Raw genomic sequence first — 22,856 nt, forward strand, 5'->3', positions numbered from 1 at the left:
CGATAAAAGTATACATAAATAAAGGAATTAAATTATTATTTTACAAAATATATTCTTATGCCTGTAAATATTAATTGCAATTATATACTACACAACGACAAATAATACAAATGACGTTATAGCTGTTTACAAACAGTGCAATATATAATAATATAATTCAAGTAAATGAAGTTCATTTATCTGTAATTTATCACCATAAATATTAATTAGATTTATAGCATTGTAGAAGAGAAGATTTATAATCAATATCTTTTTTTTCTCCTTATAAAATTTAAAATGTCCTGTAGATGTTATATTTTTGACATCTAGTGCTAATTTTTTCGTTTCCTTAATATTATGAAAACGTAAAATGCACAAATGCACTGTTCTTATTTTCCATTCACGAACAACTTTACTAGACATGTTTAATTTTTTAAAAGCGTTCAATATATTCAGGATCATTTTCTTTGATAACAACTAAAGAAAATAATCCTGCATCTGACAAGATTTTGAAAATAGTAATAAATACCTAAGTTCCATAACTTGTCTACCATTTTCATCACCAACCTAAGTTTTGAATACGAGCCTATTATCTACTATTTTTTCATTTTGTAATTACATAGGGAGGATTAAATAAAATAATGTCAAATGTATATTTAATTTGTATGCAATCTAATAAATTCGTTTGAAAAACATCTACATCGATTGAATTAATCAGACTTCTTCTCATGTCTAACATGCATTAGAATTTATATCAATCACAATAAAGCAAATGTTATGTTATAATGTCTGTTTAATACCACTTCCAAAGCCGTGATAACTATATTATTTATTTCTAAACAAATCCTTAGCTTTATCGTATGCCTCTAAATCTGCTTTCAGAGCATCTATCAAAAGATATAAATCCTAAAAAGACTCATAAACTATACTGAACTCTTCCATATCAGATAATTTAATTATACATATATTACAATCTCCACAATTTATAAGAAAAAAATGTAATAAAATCTTGTACAAAACTGTTATTCATACAAAACGATTATTTATACTTAAATATAATAATTTAGTAACAATTTGGTTATATCTTATCGTTCATAGATTTAATATAAAAAATTAGTGCTGTGCTTATCAATTTTTACTTTAGCTTTCTTCTTTATCCGTTTCAATACTTGTGCTGTTATATACAAAATTAGTATGTAGAAGTATTTTTGTTTGGTCATAGAAAGGACATCTTGGTATATCTTATTCAAGCACTTTTCAGTATTTTGCAAAATGTGGCTAGACATAGCGATATTATGTTCAGCTTCAACTAGTTTTCTTACACAAGAGTCTATGTCCAGTGATTGTAATACTTCGTTGACTTTTTCCTCTGATAAGGATTCAATTTGTTCCTTTAGTTCAACTTGGACGCGTGTCCTACAAAAAATGTGTGTGTGTGATAGTCATGTGTATATAAATCCTATAAACTCTTGATTTTTATAGGATGAGATCTGATTTTTATTTCCATACTCTCTAAACTGATGCACGCGGTGCAACAAGTCAAAGTGAAATAAATATAAGTTTGTTTTATTTCAATTTATTGTATAGTGTGCATCAGTTCAGAGAGTACACGAATAAAAAAACAGACTTATAATGATCGAATGAGTGAATAAAAATAAATGTTATTTCATTTGATTATTATGGCTATTTTCTTTTTAAGAAAAATGATAATATCGGCATAAACGTATTGTTTTATCTTTCCTGACATTTAATAACAATATCAGATAGAATGATACTTCCGTCTCTCTCGACTGTGCCTTTTAAAAGGAAAGTAGACTCGTCCTATAAAAACATTAGGGATCTATTTATCCAGACAATAAACGCTAAGGTTAGGTTATCTTTTTAACAACTAATTAAGAAAAGAATAACGTAACTTTAGCATTCACCGTATTTGGATTCATGTTATTGCAAAAATTCCCTATTGCAGAGATAAGAAACACACAAAACGCGATCACACATCGAAGAAGTTTACCGTTCATGCATGTGCCTTGCAATGAACGTAACGAGAAAATTATGATTACCTTGTAGTGCGAATGCGTTTATTCAGAAGAGATAGTAAGTTCTCCGTATGTTTCAGGAGATTCATGAAATTCATAAATTTTTGCGTTAATACATCTTCTATGGGATTTTCGCAAAAGTCATCTATCTTATTGTTGATTGATGTATTGTCACTCACTGTGTCCACGCTTATGTAATACTTGTAACTTCGTATGATGCAATAAATTTTTATGAGCTAACAGTAGAAATAAGTCAGGTCTTTAATTCTCTTGATAAAAATAAATGTTGTCAAAAGACTTGTACGAATATAAGGTCTGTTTTCAGAACTAATGTATACTTTTGGAACTTAAAGTAAGATAGATATACGTTTGATATTTGTTTAAAGCGAAAAAGAGTGTTCTAAAACAGTCTGGTGCAGGAACAGAAAACGGACCAATAGTAAGGATAACGGATTTCGACTAATAGTAATAATAATCACATCTGAATCGGTAAGATCCTGCGTACAATAGAAAAAATAAGGAATTAGGAATAAAGAATAAACAATTTTAACCTATCAGAAATCGGATACATCGGAATACATGGTTTTTGATAGGTTGAAATTGTTTATTCTTTATTTCTAATTCCTTATTTCTTCTATTATGGGCAGTGCCTAACTGAATCGGATTCGAGATGTTTCTTCTTCACCGGTCGAAAGAGAATCGAATAGGAATAAATATTAACAACCATGTATTCTAATTGCAGGTAATGGCATCATTAAAGATAACTATCCCAATAATTTCATCATATCAAGGTTCCTCCGCCTTGTGTGGTACGCGGATTCGATACAAAAAAGAAAAATCTTCATAGTGAAGAATGAACTTAATGTATTCTACGTAAAATTCACAAGATTCATTTACAAAAACAATTTAAGCAATCCGTCAAATATCAGTGTTTAGTTACGGGGCGGGGGAGGGGTATGACTCGCAAATCTTCTAGACCACTTACGATAGTAATAATTTTAGCATGTCAATTACAATTACCATTTTTATTATCTCTATAATATAATATTAAAATTCGCGAAAAAATATGTTCTGCCACACACCACTAAAAATCATATCGAATTAAAAATAAACGAATAGAATGATTTCCTTATGGAACAGTGGTTACAAAGGAATATATTTAATAATAATAAAATACATGCGTTATTGTAATTTTTTTATATGTATGGGTACAAAAGTTTTTCGGATACCAATTGCTCGAGATAAATCGAACCTAATAATAACGGGGAATTTAAAGAACTACTTTTATTACTAAAAAATTTATTATATAAAATTTAACAATTTCTTATTTCTTTGTATTTTCCAAAAATTTTAATTATTAATATCCCGCTAATATGAGGGTACCTATTCGACTTATCTCGAATTTTTTGTATCCATACAATTTTAACTCATGTATTCACATTATTAACAAAATATAAAGCATTTTGATAAAAATTATCTAAATTACAAAAATCAAAATTTTTTAAAATATAATCTTATAATATCTGCATGTATTTTATTATAAAAAAGTGTATCATATATATATATATATATAAATTAATAATTAATAATGTCCTTGGCGGGATGTCCAATTCCTAAAAACGATTTTTAAAATAACAATTAGCAAATTACATAAATATACACATTCGTAACCACATTTTTGTTAAAGCAATCATTAAAATAAGCAAATTATTTGTATAAAACTTAAATTTATTTATTTAATTATCTGGATTTAGACAAATAATCGTATGTCTATATTAATCATACTAAATTCTTATTGCCATTAAGACAATCTATTTCTAACATTATTACTAGTGGAAGAACATTTAGTAAAATTAAGAAAACAAAGAAAATTGTATCCTAAAATATACCACTGAAATAATTTCGCAACTTGACCGTAAAATATATAGCAATTGTCATTGACTCAATTGGCAAAATTATTACTTCCAGGAATTGACAGAAAACCCGGGATTATATAATAATACCGATTCTAATAAGAATCTCCAATGGGATATCAAATTAGACTTTGCGAATAGACTTTACGAAAAGCAACGAGGAATAATTCTCCATGATGAAAATAATTTCGACTTTCCACGCATTCACTAGCATCCATTTGACGCGAAGGACAGCAATGAGGCCATTGCATATAATAAATTAATCACTATGATATATACCTGTACATATAATTTTGTAATGGTAAAAATATCAAAAAGCAAGATATTAATATTTAATCATTGATTCAGTCCAATCTTTATTGACTTATTTAATAAATATGTGATTATTTAATAAATATTAAATACGAAGAAAAATCCATTACTCTAAACATAAAATTTTTAATTAGAAGTCACTCAAAAATATTAATGACTTTCCGATATTCAAAATAAAACCAAAATTTAAAAAAATTTCAAAATGAAATAATTGTCAATAAAAAATAAATCATTAAACAATTTTTGTTATCATATGTTTCATCGATTTCGTAATTCACATAACGCAACAATTTGGTTACTAAGATAAATACTATCTATATTGAAGCGATATTCAGTACGGATATATACATTTCAATAAATATATAATATATTAGCAATCATTATACAAATTACAAAAATAAATTTGATGGCATTTATCTAGATATACTTGTAGTATACATATATAGTATACATTTTATTATACGTACCTAATACTATATTGTATATACTATACATTTATTATTTGTAATAAAATTAATTACAATATTAACGCGTTATATAACTTGTATAGAATTTTACATGCATAGAATTTTACAAAAAAAATTAATTTCAGGGGAGCAGAAAATTCAATGAAATTTAAAATTAATTTGATTTATTTTCATATGATAAAATTGGAACGGGATGCTGATAATTAAATAAAATTTAAAATTAACTTAAAATTTTATTCAATTTTTAATCCTCCCTTTCCAATTATCAAGTATGTACATATGATGTCTGTGTCCCTATCTACATATTATATAATTCAATTTATTATGGGATATTTTTAGTTTAATTATAATTAGTCCTTATTTTTCAAATAAAATTTAATTACACGATTGCAAAATTTATTCAAATGTCATTTAATTTGTAACAATTTAATTTTTTAATTTAAAATGTAGTTTATCTCTACTTATCCATACTTATTGTCCTTACTTAAACAGTCTCTATCTATCCATACTTATCGTTCTACCTACCCGTATTTTCATTTATACGTGCCTATTCACCTATTTCTACCGGTGTATTCCTACCTAAATTACTTCATAAATGTATAATAACATCGCGAATACGTTCATGGCTACAGAGAAAGCAGCTTTGCAAATGTACAATTCTTCAATACGATTAGTTCTTACTTTTGGTTCCTTATAGATTTAAATGTATAAACCAATCATAATGGAGAATCTTATAATATTTGCAAAGATATTTCTCTGTTGAACGCAGCTAATGCTTAACCATGTCCTATCGCATAGTAATGAATTCAGCGAGATAAATTAATCGCGATCATACTAAATAAATAAGCAATAAAGAATTAAAACAGACTTTCAATCCTTAAAATACAAAAAATTAACAGATAACAAGGCTAATGAGAGCGGATAATCGAACGCCTCCCGAAATCTACAATGGACCAACTGAATGATAAAATTCGTGCTACAAGGTACCACAATTTTGCGATTCGTTGCAGAGCGTATACACGAACGATAAACTTCTCTTCAATGTTGCGATTCTGTACGCTTCTTGTTTCTGCAACGTTTTTGTAGAACAGAGTCCACTTTTCTTTTAAACACAGTCGATACAAGTGTCATTTTATCTTTGTCACTGTTATTGAAATGTCAAAAAAGGATAACAACGTTTATGTCGACCATGTCTCTTAAAAGGAAAGTAGTCATAATATCATATAAAATAACATTTACTTTTATATATCAACTCATTCATTCATAGATTCATTTATATATAATGTAGCAAACAAAAATTAAGAGTTTATTTTATTTACATACGATTATTATTTTTTAGAATATGCCAAATTGAGCTGAAGCAACAGATTGAATCCCTAACAGAGAAACTAATTTCAAAAAAATCAATGAAGCGTTGCAGTATCCGCTGGACACAAATTTCTATGTAAAAAAAATTAGTTAACGCTAAGCATAATATTATCATTATTAGCAACTTTCTGCACAGTACCCAAAAGTGTTTGAATAAGATGCATCAAGCTGTCGAGAAGAGTAGCGCCAAATGAAAAATACTAGATAATAATAATTCTGCATATAACAACATAAGTATCGAAGCTGATAAAGAAAAAGAGATTGATAAATAGCAATAATTTCCGATATTAAACCTATGATCGATAAGATATGACTAAATTGTTACTACGATTATTTAGTTTTATAAGATTTTATTACATTTTTTTCTTATAAATTATAGCGACACCAATAGTTAAACTGTCCGATAAGAAGCTCAATACAGTTTATGAGCCTTCTGAGGATTCGTATCTTTTTGGTGGATGTTTTGGAAGCAGATTTAGAGATTCTGCATACGATGAAGTCAAGAATTTGTTTAGAGATAGCTATTGGTTCTGGCATTATCATTCAGCTTTAATAATGGCATTAAAAAAATCATAACGTTTATTGCGATTGATATAAATCCTGATGCACAAAGAGCCACAAGAAGAATTAGTCTGATTAATTCAGTCGATGTAGATGTCTTTCAAACGAATTTATTAGATTGTATACGAATTAAATATACATTTGACATTATTTTATTTAATCCTCCGTAGTTACAATATATAACGAAGTAATAGATAACAGACTCGTATTCATGGGCAGGTGGTAAAAAAGGATGGTAGACAAGTTATGGAACAGATATTTATTATTATTTCCAAAATCTTATCAGATGCAGGATTGTTTTATTTAGTTGTTATAAAAGAAAATGATCCTGCATATATATTGAGCGATTTCAAAAAGTTAAATATAGTATATCTGATGAAATTGTTCATGAAAGGAAAGTAAGAGGACAGCATTTGTATGTTTTACGTTTGCGTAAAGGAAACAAAAAGTTGGTACTGCAAGTCAGGGATATAGCACAAGATATGTTAAAAAATTTTAATTTTATAGTAACAGAAAGAAAATATCACTTCAGTGATTGTATATAATATGCTATAAGTGTAATTATTATTTGTGGTGATAAATTACAGATAAATGAACTACATCTATTTGAATCATGTTATATATACTGTTTGTAGATAGTTGTAATATTTATGTTATTAGAAAATCATTGTATATAATTGCAATTAATATATACAGGCATAACACACACACACACACACACACAATATATTGCGTAAAATAATAATTTAATTCCTTGTCTGTATGTATACTTTTATCTTATATGTATACTTTTATCTTTAGCAGTAATTGCTCGTAAAAAAGGAAACGATAAATGGAAGCTGATAAAAAAAGAAGTCACATTCGTTTTACAAATATAACATCGAATTTGAATTCTTCCTAAAATAAATGTAAGAGTCAATTTGGCTTTAAACACATTTTTTTTAATGAATAGAAAAAAATAAGATGTATAAATACTAATATTTAACGTTTTCACTACAATAAATATCACTAATTTATTAAACAAAAAACTGTCACTGACTCGAGTCAATAAATCGAATACTCTAATAGTCATCACTAATCGCGGAAATAATTTAACTTTTTAATTATTGTATTTATCTTTACCTATTCATATTTATTATCCCTATCTATCCATACTTATCTTATCTAGTCATGTTTTCATTTATTGGTGCCTATTCACCTATCTCTACATGTGTATTCCTATGTAAATTACTTTATAAATGTGTAATAATATCTCGAATATATTAATTGCTGCAGAAAAAGCAGCATTGCTAATGTAAAATTCTTCAATACGATGTTTCTTGCTTTTAGTTCCTTATGGATATAAATATATAAACCAATCACATATTGAAGAATTTTACAATAAAAATATTGATTCATCACTCACCGACCTGATGCGCAACAGTGGAGTTATATCTGTCACTACGATGATACGTCTGTAACAAATAAATTAAAATTCAAATTAAAACAGAGTAAAGAAATAATCATTATTCTAAAAAATAATTGCTACAGGGAAGCATGCAGTTGGTGAAAAATAATCATGTAATTTTGAAAATATAATTTTTGTAAGCATCTAATTTCGTACTCGTTATTTAATTAGATATAAAACATTATATATTCTCCAAAAATAATTATGTATATTCTCTAAGATAATTGTGTATATTCTCTGAAATAATTATATATATATTATATATATATTTATTTATTTATTTATTTATTTATTCTTTAAAGAAGATTTTAGCAAAAATAACTTTGTATCAAATTTTAAAGTAATTTCTAAGTAACTCTCCTTTTATCTAATTTAGATAAAAGAAAAGTTATTTAAAGTTTAAATAAAATAATTATATTTATTCTTTAAAGAAGATCTTAGAAAAAAGAAATTTTTATAACATTTTAAAGTAATTTTTGAGTATCTCTCCTTTTATCTAAATAAGATAAAAGAAGAATTACTTAAAAATTACTTTCAAATTTTACATAAATTTATTTTTGCTAGGCTCTTCTTTAGAAAATATATAATTTATTTTATATAGCAATTTCAAAAAATATATAATTTAAATCATTTTATTTAATAATGATTTAAAAACAACCATTTTTAAATCTTTGTCAAATTAAATGACTTAAAGACAAACGAAAAAAAGATTAATTTTACACAAGTAAAAAATAATATTTACCGCAAGGTTGCTCCAATGGTGCCCGATGTCTCTCCCAGACCTCCTCCTCCTCTCAGCACATGATTGTCATCCTCTCGCACAGGACACTCGCGTACACACTCGCGATAATATACTATAATCGCGCGCGGACTATGACTTGAGTCCGATAACTTGAACGGTACTCCCGAAACGCGCGACGCGACGAACCGGCTGCAGTTCGTATATTTACAAGTAAATCGATGACGTTAGCTTTCTCGTTGAATTTTTACACGAAGAGAATGATTTTACACGAAGAGAATGATTTTACTCAATATCTAAAAATTTTTCTAGATGTATTACATTCAGGTATATCCGAAAATTTTTAGATAATTGAGAAAAATCCTTCTTTTCATGTAAATATCCTACTGAGACCTCTCACCAAGATGTATCCATGAGAGGGAAGATAGTCTGAAAAAATGAAAAGGAGGAATATTAAGTTTAATTATGAGAGAAAGAAATAAAATATAATAAATATAATTATTAAATAGTAATATTACTAACAACAATAGAAAAAATTATTAAAAATGATAAAATAATTTGATAATAAAAATTAGAAATATTTTTTTATTATTTATAAATATATTAAATATAAAGATAAATAAAAAATTAGAAATCTTTAAAAAAAATCAAATAATCATTAAATCTTGCATAAATAAAGAAATATAAAATAAAATAATTAAATTAAAAAAGATAATATAGATTATAAATAGATTATAAATAGATGATATATAATAGATTTAGTTAAAGAAAATAATAAATAATTAAAAAAAAAAATATTATTATTATATTTTTATTATTATTTATTATTATTATTTATTTTAATGGATCAAATTGAATAAAATAAAAAAAGAAATATGATATTAAAATTAATTTATTATAATAAAATTTTTTAATTTAAAAAATTAATATTAATAAATAAGAGATAAAATTTTTATTAAAAATTAATATAAAGGAAATGATTAATTTATATTTTATATACAAAATTTATTATATTTTAAAGTAAAAAAGAGGCATAAAAATTTTTGAAGTGATTAGAAATAGTTCAATTCTATTTAATATAAATAAAAAGAAAAAATATGATATAATAAATCAAAAAATTAAATTTTTAATTAATAAGCAAGCAGAAGTAAAAGTAAAAAGTAAAATAAATAAATATAAATAAATATATGTATATAAATATATAAATATATATATATATATACACACATAATTTAATTCATCAAAATAATCCTTTAATCAGGCATATCATTTATTAAACCATTATAATTAAATTAAAAAAGATAATATAGATTATAAATAGATTATAAATAGATAATATATAATAGATTTAGTTAAAGAAAATAATAAATAATTAAAAATAAAAATATTATTATTATATTTTTATTATTATTTATTATTATTATTTATTTTAATGGATCAAATTGAATAAAATAAAAAAAGAAATATGATATTATAAATTATTTTTAAAATAAATTATGAACAAAAATATAATATATAATATTTAAAAAATTAATTTAACTGTAAGTAAATATAAATAAGAGAAATTAATTTTCTGTGTTTAGAGTATGAGTCTAAAAGATTAATTTTAGCTTACTTATTTACGTTTTAATTTTTATTTTATTTGTTAATGAATGAAAAAAATATATTATAATTAAATAGTTGGTTTAATAATTAATTTAGTTAATTTTAAATGATTGAAATTTTAATTTAAAAAATATTCCATTTACGATGAAAACATTTTATTATAAAATAAAGTAAACAAAAAATTTAAATTAATAAAAAAAAAAATTTTTTAATATTTTATACTTATTATTAAAATTTAATAAAATAAAATATAAAATAAAAATAATTACATTAATAAAAAAATATTAATATATAAAAAAAAGAAAAATTTAAAAAAAAAATTAATATTTAATGTTAAATATTATATACATCATAAACATAAATATATATAATTAATTAAATAAGAAGAAAATTATTAACACATTAATAAATTTATATTTAATATATATATAAAATTAATAAAAATGAAATTTATAAGTCATAAATTAAATATAAATTTAACATAAAGTTAAAATCATTATAATTAAAATCAAGAAAGAAAACAAATTATTCGGATAAAATAATTTAAATATATTAATTAATTATTAAATTATTTTAATATAAATATATAATATTAAAATATATATTAATTATAATATTATTATAGATAATAATTATAGATAATAACTATAGATAGTAATTATAAATAGTAATTAAAGATACTAATTAAAGATAATTAATTATTGATAAAAATATAAATATTGATATTAATAATAATATTAATATTTAATTTTAAATATTAAATTAAATTTAATCATATAAATAATTTATTTATAAATTAGAAAATATGATTATAAATAAAAATTATATTAATTAATAAAATAGAATTTAATAATTAATAATAATAAAATTTTTAATAAAAAAATAATATATAAAAAATTTAATATATATTTTAAAATTTAGTTTATAATTATAAATATAAATAAATCTTTATGATAATAATTTTAATAAAAAATTTAAATAATTTTTTATTGTAAAAAATAATTTTTATCATAATTGAATTTAAGTGATTAAATTTAGTAATTTATATATAAAAGATAATTCTAAATTTTAGTGCCAGCAATAGCGGTTAAACTATAAGTTGGATGAATAAAATTTTTATTAATTAATATTTAGAGAATAAAAGTAGGAATTTTAAGTTAATTTTATTGAACTAAATTTTTATTTATTAAATGTATCAAATATTCTTTTGTTAATATTAATAGAAAAATTTATATTAAAAATATTAGAGTTTATAAAAGTTAAATGAAAATTGGAAGGAGGAAAAAAATAAAATTTATCAATTTGAATTTTTATTATTATGAATATAAATATATTTACTATGAAAGTTAAAATTAAGGTAAAATAAATTAAATAATTATTTTTAATTTATAATATTTTAATTGCATTAAAAAATAACATTTCCTTATATATCTTATCTTATCTTTGCTACTTTTTAATTATTCTCTACTAACCCTCGACACAATAACAATAATAATAAATTCTATACAAAACAAATTTTATATATCACCTCCCCCTATTCACTCATTATCCTTTACTATACTTTCTATATAAACCAACTATATTTAAATTTTAATTTTTTAAATAATTTTACATTTTAACTTCGAATTAAATTATTGAATCCAAATTAAAACAGCGTAAAGAAATAATCATTATTTTAAAAAATAATTGATATATGCATGAATAATTGATGGATGCATGCAGTTTGTTGAAAAATAATCATGCAATTTTGAAAATATAATTTTTGTAAGCATCTAATTTCGTACTCATTATTTAATTACATATATATATATAAAACAATTATATATACTCTAAAATAATTATATATATTCTCGAAAAAACATCTTAACAAAAATAACTTTGTATCAAATTTTAAAGCAATTTCTAAGTTATTCTCCTTTTGTCTCTAATTTAGATAAAATAATTATTCTTTTTAAAGAATAAATATAATTATTTTATCTAAATTAGATAAAAGAAGAATAACGAAAAACTACTTTAAAATTATATACAAATTTATTTTTGCTAAAATCTTTTTTAGAGAATATACGAGTATATAATTACTTTAGAGGATATGTAATTATTTTATATAACTATTTCATAAAATATATAATTATTTAAATCATTTTATTTAACAATGATTTAAAAACAATCATTTTTAAATCATTGTCAAATTAAATGATTTGAAAACAAGCGAAAAAAAGGTTAATTTTACACAAATAAAAAATAATATTTACCGCAAGATTGCTCCACCGGTGCCCGATGTCTCTCCCAGACCTCTTCCTCCTCACAGGACATGGTTGTCATCCTCTCGCACAGGACACTCGCGTACAACACTCGCGATAATACACTATAATCGCGCGCGGACTATGACTTGAGTCCGATAACTTGAACGGCACTCCCGAAACGCACGACGCGACGAACCGGCTGCGGTTCGTATATTTTCAAGTAAATCGGCGACGAGGGTACGTTAGCTTCCCCGTTGGATTTTTACACGAAGAGAATGATTTTACTCAATATCTAAAAATTTTTCTAGATGTACTACATTCAGGTATATCCGAAAATTTTTAGATAATTGAGAAAAATTCTTCTTTTCATGTAAATATCCTCTGGGTACTGAGATGTACCCGGAGAGGGAAGATAATCTGAAAAATGTAATATATAGCTATTATCTTTATTATTATGCAATTACTATGCAATCGGTTAATTTTTAGAAACGAATATCACGTCTGCAATTCATTATCATTGCAAAATAAATTCAAAATAGATAAAAAAACTGAATCTTATTTATACATAGATGATATGATTAGAATCTAGAATAAAATAAAGATTAATAAAAAAGAGAAATTTTTCTTTTATTACTGAAATATTTCTTTTATTACCGATAAGTTCCAAAGTTACGGTAAATTTTTAAACGGATCCTCATATAACGAATACATAAGAACAAAAAATTATTGTATGAGAGTATTCATATATTAAATCATTCCTTTTTTATGATACAGACAAGAGGTATCGCTACTGATTGTGTAATACGCGTTAACGTTAATATTTCGACAGTTATATTATGAATAGTTAGAATATCGGCCCAAGAGATTAAAACTTAAAAAAATAAGTAAAGATTAATTATGAATTATACATTCTTTAAATAAGATAAATGCAAACATTTTGTAAATTGTAAAACAATTTAAATTCAATATAATAATGAATATAAATGGAATTCATATTATACATTTACAGATATATAAATTAGAAATATCTAAGGACGGTATTCATAGTTCGTTCCTATTTTAAGACTGTCTTATGTTTTAAGACGGCTCTTTGATTCGTGACTTCTTAAAACTGTTCTTAAGACAGTCTTGAATATAAACTCTGATTGTGAATATCGACCCAAGATATAGATGAGTTGTGTGCGTAACGAATCCAAGTCATAAAACAAAAATCGCATAATAAAACATCGTGTAATATTCATCGAAGAATATTAAAACGAGTAGATTATTTTACTGAATTTATAATATACGTTAATATTTCGACAGTTAGATGATCGACGCGCAACCTTGAAGTGACGATGGTACGGGGTGGCACGGAGCGGCGCGTCAACATGTTACTTCGCGGAAAAATGACGAGCGGCGTAAACATGACGCGCCGCTCCGTGCCACCCCGTACCATCGTCACTTCAAGGTTGCGCGCCGATCATCTAACTGTCGAAATATTAACGTATATTATAAATTCAGTAAAATAATCTACTCATTTTAATATTCTTCGATGAATATTACACGATGCTTTATTATGCGATTTTTGTTTTACGTCTTGGATTCGTTACGCACACAACTCATTTATATCTTGGGCCGATATTCACAGTCAGAATTTATATTCAAAACTGTCTTAAGAACAGTTTTAAGAAGTCGCGAATCAAAGGGCTGTCTTAAAACATTACTTAAGACAGTCTTGAAGTAGGAACGAACTATGAATATCATCCTTAGATATCTATAATTTATATATCTGTAAATGTATAATATGAATTCCATTTATACCCATTATTATATTGAGTCTAAATTGTTTTATAATTTACAAAATGTTTGCGTTTATCTTATTTAAACAATGTATAATTCATAATTAATCTTTACTTATTTTTTTAAATGAAACTCATTAAAGAAAACAATAAAAATTGAAATATAATCCTTAGTACACACCTTAGGTAGTTTTGGGCAATATTACTAGTTGAGCAGCCTTATATATTTCATCAATTCACGTTCGTGGATGTCTAATTTTCGTGGATTAATGCAGATTAATGCGCGACACGCGAAGCGTAGGGGGAGCGACTCGTGCCACACGTCCGTTTTCTTCCGAGGTCGCCGAGCGAATGCCGAAGTGATGACGTTGCCAACCACCGCGCCGCGCGGCACGCTCCCCCTAGCTTTTCGCCGCGTGACACGTGACCCTTCCCCTCGCTTTTCATTGGGCGCCGTTTAGATGTTCAACTGTTGCTTATGAAAAATATTCATGATTCAATTATTCGTATTTTATATGATTTTGACAAACGGGTATCGTCATACATTTCATGCTTTGCTTTGTGGCATCTCTAGCATTTGTTCAATCCTATATTATTTACGCGATTCTTGTATAATTAGTAATTGTTCGCGTAGAGTATTTTTGATATTTCAACATATGTCTCAATTTTTATTATTCTTTTAAATGATTCATACTTAAATAAAAATAATATTCTATACATTCTTTATATAAAGATAAATACAAATTTTCTTGATATTGCGGAACAATTTGCGCTAAATGCAGCTTTGGCTAAAAGTATTAAATATCTCGTTGATCATTATTTAATTTCTCAACTAAAAAATTAATTTATGACACTGCTGCAAATTATTCTGTGTTTGAAAAACTTTTTAAACTTACGTGTAATGCCGATTATAGTTCGGTAAAATTACTGTTAGGACTTATTTAAAATAAAAAATATACAATAAATTCCAGAAACTCATTTAAAATGTAAAATAAGTTAGAAGTATATAGTTATTTAAAATGATAAATACTAAATAACTCTTTTATGTTTTTATTTGAAATATATACTTTAAATAATTCTATTTTAACCCTTAGTACACGCCTTAATTTTAGGCAACTTTACTACACACGTTGGGTCATTCGTGTCCTGGATTAATATTCGTTACTTTTACAAACATATAAAAATCATTAAACAATTTTTATGTATATTTTGAGATTATAAATATTTATTTATTAATTACTATTTTTATTTATTAATTACTTATTTATTATTTATTTAGTATGATCGCGATTAGAATTAGTATTAAAACAGACTTTCAATGTTTAAAATAGTAATTTTTAATGAATTTCTGGAATTTATTGTATATTTTTTATTTTAAATAAGTCGTCACAGTTATTTTACCGAACTATGATCGACATTACACGTAAGTTTAAAAAATTTTTTAAACAGAATTATTTGCAGCAATAGCAGTCAAATTAATTTTTTAGTTGAAAAATTAAATAATGATCAACAAGATATTTAATACTTTTAGCTAAAGCTGCATTTAGCGCGAACAATTACTAATTATACAAGAATCGCGCAAATAATATAGGATTGAACAAGTGCTAGAGGCCACAAAGCAAAGCATGAAATGTATGACGATACCCGTTTGTCAAAATCATATAAAATACGAATAATTGAATATTTTTCATACGTAATAGTTGAATATCTAAACGGCTCCCGGTGAAAAGCGAGGGGGAGCGTGCCGCGCAGCGTGGTGGTTGATTACGTCATGACTTCCCTCGGCGGAACACATATGTGCCACATGTTGCACATCTGTTTCACATTACTACGCGAAAAATGACGCGCCGCTCCGTGCTACCCCGTGCCATCCCCACCCCAAGATCGCGCGCCGATCAAATTAGTCCAACTGTCTAAATATTAACGTTAACATATATTACAAATTCAGTAAAATTAATTTTTAGAAACGAATATCACATCTGCAATTCGTTATCATTGCGAAATAAAAAACAGATAAAAAACTGAATCTTATTTATACATAGATGATATGATTAGAATCTAGAATAAAATAGAGATTAATAAAAAAGAGAAATGTTTCTTTTATTACCGATAAGTTCCAAAGTTACGGTAAATTTTTTAACGGATCCTCATATAACGAAAAGTACATAAGAACAAAAAATTATTGTATGAGAGCATTCATATATTAATGTTCCTTTGTTATGACAAGCATATAGACAAGTAGCCGTATCGCTACTGATTGTGTAAAACTCGTTAACGTTAATATTTCGACAGTTAGATTATGAATAGTTAAAATATCAGCTCAAGATATAGATTAAAACTTAAAAAAATAAGTAAAGAATAGTTATGAATTAGACATTCTTTAAATAAGATAAACGCAAACATTTTGTAAATTATAAAACAATTTAGACCCAATATAATAATGAATATAAATGGAATTCATATTATACATTTACAGATATATAAATTAGAGATACCTAAGGACGATAGTTCGTTCCTATTTCAAGACTGTCTTAAGTAATGTTTTAAGACGGCCCTTTGATTCATGACTTTTTAAAACTGTTCTTAAGACAGTCTTGAATATAAACTCTGACTGTGAATATCAGCCCAAGATATAGATGAGTTGTGTGCAAGATATTAAACAAAAATCGCATAATAAAGCATCGTGTAATATTCATCCGAAGAATATTAAAACGAGTAGATTATTTTACTGAATTTAATATACGTTAATATTTCGACAGTTAGATGATCGGCGCGCAACCTTGAAGTGACGATGGTACGGGGTGGCACGGAGCGACGCGTCAACATGTTACTTCGCGGAAAAATGACGAGCGGCGTAAACATGACGCGCCGCTCCGTGCCACCCCGTACCATCGTCACTTCAAGATTGCGCGCCGATCATCTAACTGTCGAAATATTAACGTATATTATAAATTCAGTAAAATAATCTACTCATTTTAATATTCTTCGATGAATATTACACGATGCTTTATTATGCGAATTTTGTCTTGAATTCGTTACGCACACAACTCATCTATATCTTGATATTCACAGTCAGAGTTTATATTCAAGACTGTCTTAAGAATAGTTTTAAAAAGTTACGAATCAAAGGGCCGTCTTAAAACATTACTTAAGACAGTCTTGAAATAAGAACGGACTATGAATACACCGCCCTTAAATATCTAATTAATATATCTATAAATGTGTAATATATGATATTTCTATTTATATCCATTATTATATTTAGTCCAAATTGTTTCATAATTTGAAAAATATTTGCGTTTATCTTTACTTAAAAGAATGTACATTATTAATCTTATTATTAATCTTTATTTGAACGTACATCGTCAAAGAGAGTAATAAAGATTGAGATATAACTCTGGTACACACCTTAGTTTTGAAGCAATATTACTATTTGAGCATCCTTATGTAATTAATTATCAGTTCGCGTTCGTGAATCTCTAATTTTCGTAGATTAATGCGCGAGCGCCTCACGCCACACGTCCGTCTTGCTGCGAAGTCGTCGAACGAAAAGAATGACGATCGGCCACCGCGCCGCGCCCCCCTTCGCCTTCGCCACGCGACCCCCTTCCCCTCCCCGAGCTTTTCGCCGGGTGCTATTTAGGCGTTTGAAAAATATTGAACGGTTAGTACAATTATTCAAGTATTTTATATGATTTTGACAAACGGATATCGCCGTACATTTCGCGTTTTGCTTTGTGGCATCTCGGGCACAATCCTATATTACTTGCATGATTCCGAAGCAAAAATATTTAAAGGATAAATATGTTTCAATATCTTAAAATTGACATTCAAAATTTTATCATTGGAATAATGTACATGTTTAAAAATATATTATTATATATATTATATATGAATATTTATCCTTTAAATATTTTCGCTTCGGAATTTTACATTTTTGTATAAAAAAATACAGTTTTCTTATTTTGTTAATTATATTTAATCATAACAATTTATATACAATTTGTTATAAATATCCAATTTTACAAATACTTTCAAAATGTACGTAAGAACCGGTTAATAATTTTCATTTACTTGCAAAAGCGACGAAAATTAATGTATGTAATTTAAATAAAAAAATTAAAAGCGTTATTTAGTATTAATTCATTATTTTATTAATTATTTTATTTAAATAACTACACTTCTGACTTATTTCTGATTTAATATTTTATATAAGTTTCCGGAAATTATTTTATATCTTTTATTTTAAACAAGCTTTTTGCACCTGTTTTTTGCACATATTCTTACGATTTTATATTTTAAATAAGTTTCTGAACCTTATTTTCTATTTTTTATTTTAAATAATTCGTATGTTATTTTATCGAGCCATGATCGGCGTTACAGTAGTGTCTTAAATTAATTTATTAACTGAAAAATTAAATAATGATTGACAAGATGTTTAGTACTCTTAGCTAAAGCTGTATTCGGCACAAATTGTTTCACGATATTAGGAAAATTTGCATTAATCTTTTTATAAAGAACATATATATAATATTTTATCAATCTTTGAAGAATGGATCATTAAAAAGAATTATGAAAATTGAGAATTATTGAAAATATCAAAAATATCTCACGCGAATAATTACTAATTCGTTTAAGAGAACCATGCAAGTAATATAGGATTGTGCCCGAGATTGTGCCACAAAGCAAAACGCGAAATGTACGGCGATATCCGTTTGTCAAAATCATATAAAATACTTGAATAATTGTACTAACCGTCCAATATTTTTCAAACGCCTAAATAGCACCCGGCGAAAAGCTCGGGGAGGGGAAGGGGGTCGCGAGGCGAAGGCGAAGGGGGGTCGCGAGGCGAAGGCGTAGGGGGGGCGCGGCGCGGTGGCCGATCGTCATCCTTTTCGTTCGACGACTTCGCAGCAAGACGGACGTGTGGCGTGAGGTGCTCGTGCATTAATCTACGAAAATTAGAGATTCACGAACGCGAACTGATAATTAATTACATAAGGATGCTTAAATAGTAATATTGCTTCAAAACTAAGGTGTGTACCAGAGTTATATCTCAATCTTTATTACTCTCTTTGACGATGTACGTTCAAATAAAGATTAATAATAAGATTAATAATGTACATTCTTTTAAGTAAAGATAAACGCAAATATTTTTTAAATTATGAAACAATTTGGACTAAATATAATAATGGATATAAATAGAAATATCATATATTACACATTTACAGATATATTAATTAGATATTTAAGGGCGGTGTATTCATAGTCCGTTCTTATTTCAAGACTGTCTTAAGTAATGTTTTAAGACGGCCCTTTGATTCATGACTTTTTAAAACTGTTCTTAAGACAGTCTTGAATATAAACTCTGACTGTGAATATCAGCCCAAGATATAGATGAGTTGTGTGCTAGATATTAAACAAAAATCGCATAATAAAGCATCGTGTAATATTCATCGAAGAATATTAAAATGAGTAGATTATTTTACTGAATTTATAATATACGTTAATATTTCGACAGTTAGATGATCGGCGCGCAACCTTGAAGTGACGATGGTACGGGGTGGCACGGAGCGGCGCGTCATGTTTACGCCGCTCGTCATTTTTCCGCGAAGTAACATGTTGACGCGCCGCTCCGTGCCACCCCGTACCATCGTCACTTCAAGGTTGCGCGTCGATCATCTAACTGTCGAAATATTAACGTATATTATAAATTCAGTAAAATAATCTACTCGTTTTAATATTCTTCGATGAATATTACACGATGTTTTATTATGCGATTTTTGTTTTATGACTTGGATTCGTTACGCACATAACTCATCTATATCTTGGGTCGATATTCACAATCAGAGTTTATATTCAAGACTGTCTTAAGAACAGTTTTAAGAAGTCACGAATCAAAGAGCCGTCTTAAAACATAAGACAGTCTTAAAATAGGAACGAACTATGAATACCGTCCTTAGATATTTCTAATTTATATATCTGTAAATGTATAATATGAATTCCATTTATATTCATTATTATATTGAATCTAAATTGTTTTACAATTTACAAAATGTTTGCATTTATCTTATTTAAAGAATGTATAATTCATAATTAATCTTTACTTATTTTTTTAAGTTTTAATCTATATCTTGGGCCGATATTCTAACTATTCATAATATAACTGTCGAAATATTAACGTTAACGCGTATTACACAATCAGTAGCGATACCTCTTGTCTGTATCATAAAAAAGGAATGATTTAATATATGAATACTCTCATACAATAATTTTTTGTTCTTATGTATTCGTTATATGAGGATCCGTTTAAAAATTTACCGTAACTTTGGAACTTATCGGTAATAAAAGAAATATTTCAGTAATAAAAGAAAAATTTTTCTTTTTTATTAATCTTTATTTTATTCTAGATTCTAATCATATCATCTATGTATAAATAAGATTCAGTTTTTTTATCTATTTTGAATTTATTTTGCAATGATAATGAATTGCAGACGTGATATTCGTTTCTAAAAATTAACCGATTGCATAGTAATTGCATAATAATAAAGATAATAGCTATATATTACATTTTTCAGATTATCTTCCCTCTCCGGGTACATCTCAGTACCCAGAGGATATTTACATGAAAAGAAGAATTTTTCTCAATTATCTAAAAATTTTCGGATATACCTGAATGTAGTACATCTAGAAAAATTTTTAGATATTGAGTAAAATCATTCTCTTCGTGTAAAAATCCAACGGGGAAGCTAACGTACCCTCGTCGCCGATTTACTTGAAAATATACGAACCGCAGCCGGTTCGTCGCGTCGTGCGTTTCGGGAGTGCCGTTCAAGTTATCGGACTCAAGTCATAGTCCGCGCGCGATTATAGTGTATTATCGCGAGTGTTGTACGCGAGTGTCCTGTGCGAGAGGATGACAACCATGTCCTGTGAGGAGGAAGAGGTCTGGGAGAGACATCGGGCACCGGTGGAGCAATCTTGCGGTAAATATTATTTTTTATTTGTGTAAAATTAACCTTTTTTTCGCTTGTTTTCAAATCATTTAATTTGACAATGATTTAAAAATGATTGTTTTTAAATCATTGTTAAATAAAATGATTTAAATAATTATATATTTATGAAATAGTTATATAAAATAATTACATATCCTCTAAAGTAATTATATACTCGTATATTCTCTAAAAAAGATTTTAGCAAAAATAAATTTGTATATAATTTTAAAGTAGTTTTTCGTTATTCTTCTTTTATCTAATTTAGATAAAATAATTATATTTATTCTTTAAAAAGAATAATTATTTTATCTAAATTAGAGACAAAAGGAGAGTAACTTAGAAATTGCTTTAAAATTTGATACAAAGTTATTTATGCTAAGATGTTCTTTCGAGAATATATATAATTATTTTAGAGTATATATAATTGTTTTATATATATATATGTAATTAAATAATGAGTACGAAATTAGATGCTTACAAAAATTATATTTTCAAAATTGCATGATTATTTTTCAACAAACTGCATGCATCCATCAATTATTCATGCATATATCAATTATTTTTTAAAATAATGATTATTTCTTTACGCTGTTTTAATTTGGATTCAATAATTTAATTCGAAGTTAAAATGTAAAATTATTTAAAAAATTAAAATTTAAATATAGTTGGTTTATATAGAAAGTATAGTAAAGGATAATGAGTGAATAGGGGGAGGTGATATATAAAATTTGTTTTGTATAGAATTTATTATTATTGTTATTGTGTCGAGGGTTAGTAGAGAATAATTAAAAAGTAGCAAAGATAAGATAAGATATATAAGGAAATGTTATTTTTTAATGCAATTAAAATATTATAAATTAAAAATAATTATTTAATTTATTTTACCTTAATTTTAACTTTCATAGTAAATATATTTATGCTCATAATAATAAAAATTCAAATTGATAAATTTTATTTTTTTCCTCCTTCCAATTTTCATTTAACTTTTATAAACTCTAATATTTTTAATATAAATTTTTCTATTAATATTAACAAAAGAATATTTGATACATTTTAATAAATAAAAATTTATTTCAATAAAAATTAACTTAAAAATTTCTACTTTTATTCTCTAAATATTAATTAATAAAAAATTTTATTCATTCAACTTATAGTTTAACCGCTATTGCTGGCACTAAAATTTAGAATTATCTTTTATATATAAATTACTAAATTTAATCACTTAAATTCAATTATTATAAAAATTATTTTTTACAATAAAAAGTTATTTAAATTTTTTTATTAAAATTATTATCAGTTAATAATTTTTTAATTAAAATTATTATTAATTAAAGATTTATTTATATTTATAATTATAAAATAAATTTTAAAACATAAATTAAATTTTTTATATATTATTTTTATTAAAAA

At 25.7% G+C, this 22,856-nt stretch overlaps 1 protein-coding gene and 2 pseudogenes across 1 annotated transcript in view; 1 reads left to right on the top strand and 2 right to left on the bottom strand.

Moving 5' to 3' along the window:
* LOC105151446 (uncharacterized) overlaps positions 1–9,103 on the bottom strand; it is a 228,111-nt gene extending 219,008 nt beyond the window's left edge. The window contains exons 1-2 of the mRNA XM_087415645.1: positions 8,826–9,103; positions 8,042–8,090 (exon numbers count right to left, since the gene is read on the bottom strand). The gene's annotated coding sequence lies outside the window, so the exon portion shown is untranslated. The remainder of the gene's footprint in view (positions 1–8,041; positions 8,091–8,825) is intronic.
* On the bottom strand, positions 93–1,005 carry LOC147906759 (methyltransferase HEMK2-like; annotated as a pseudogene).
* Positions 6,234–8,035, top strand: LOC147906760 (methyltransferase HEMK2-like; annotated as a pseudogene).
* Positions 9,104–22,856: the final 13,753 nt, after the last annotated feature.

Source organism: Acromyrmex echinatior, chromosome 18 (assembly GCF_024713525.1).
Source record: "Acromyrmex echinatior isolate Ae372 chromosome 18, ASM2471352v2, whole genome shotgun sequence".
NCBI lineage: Eukaryota > Metazoa > Arthropoda > Insecta > Hymenoptera > Formicidae > Acromyrmex > Acromyrmex echinatior.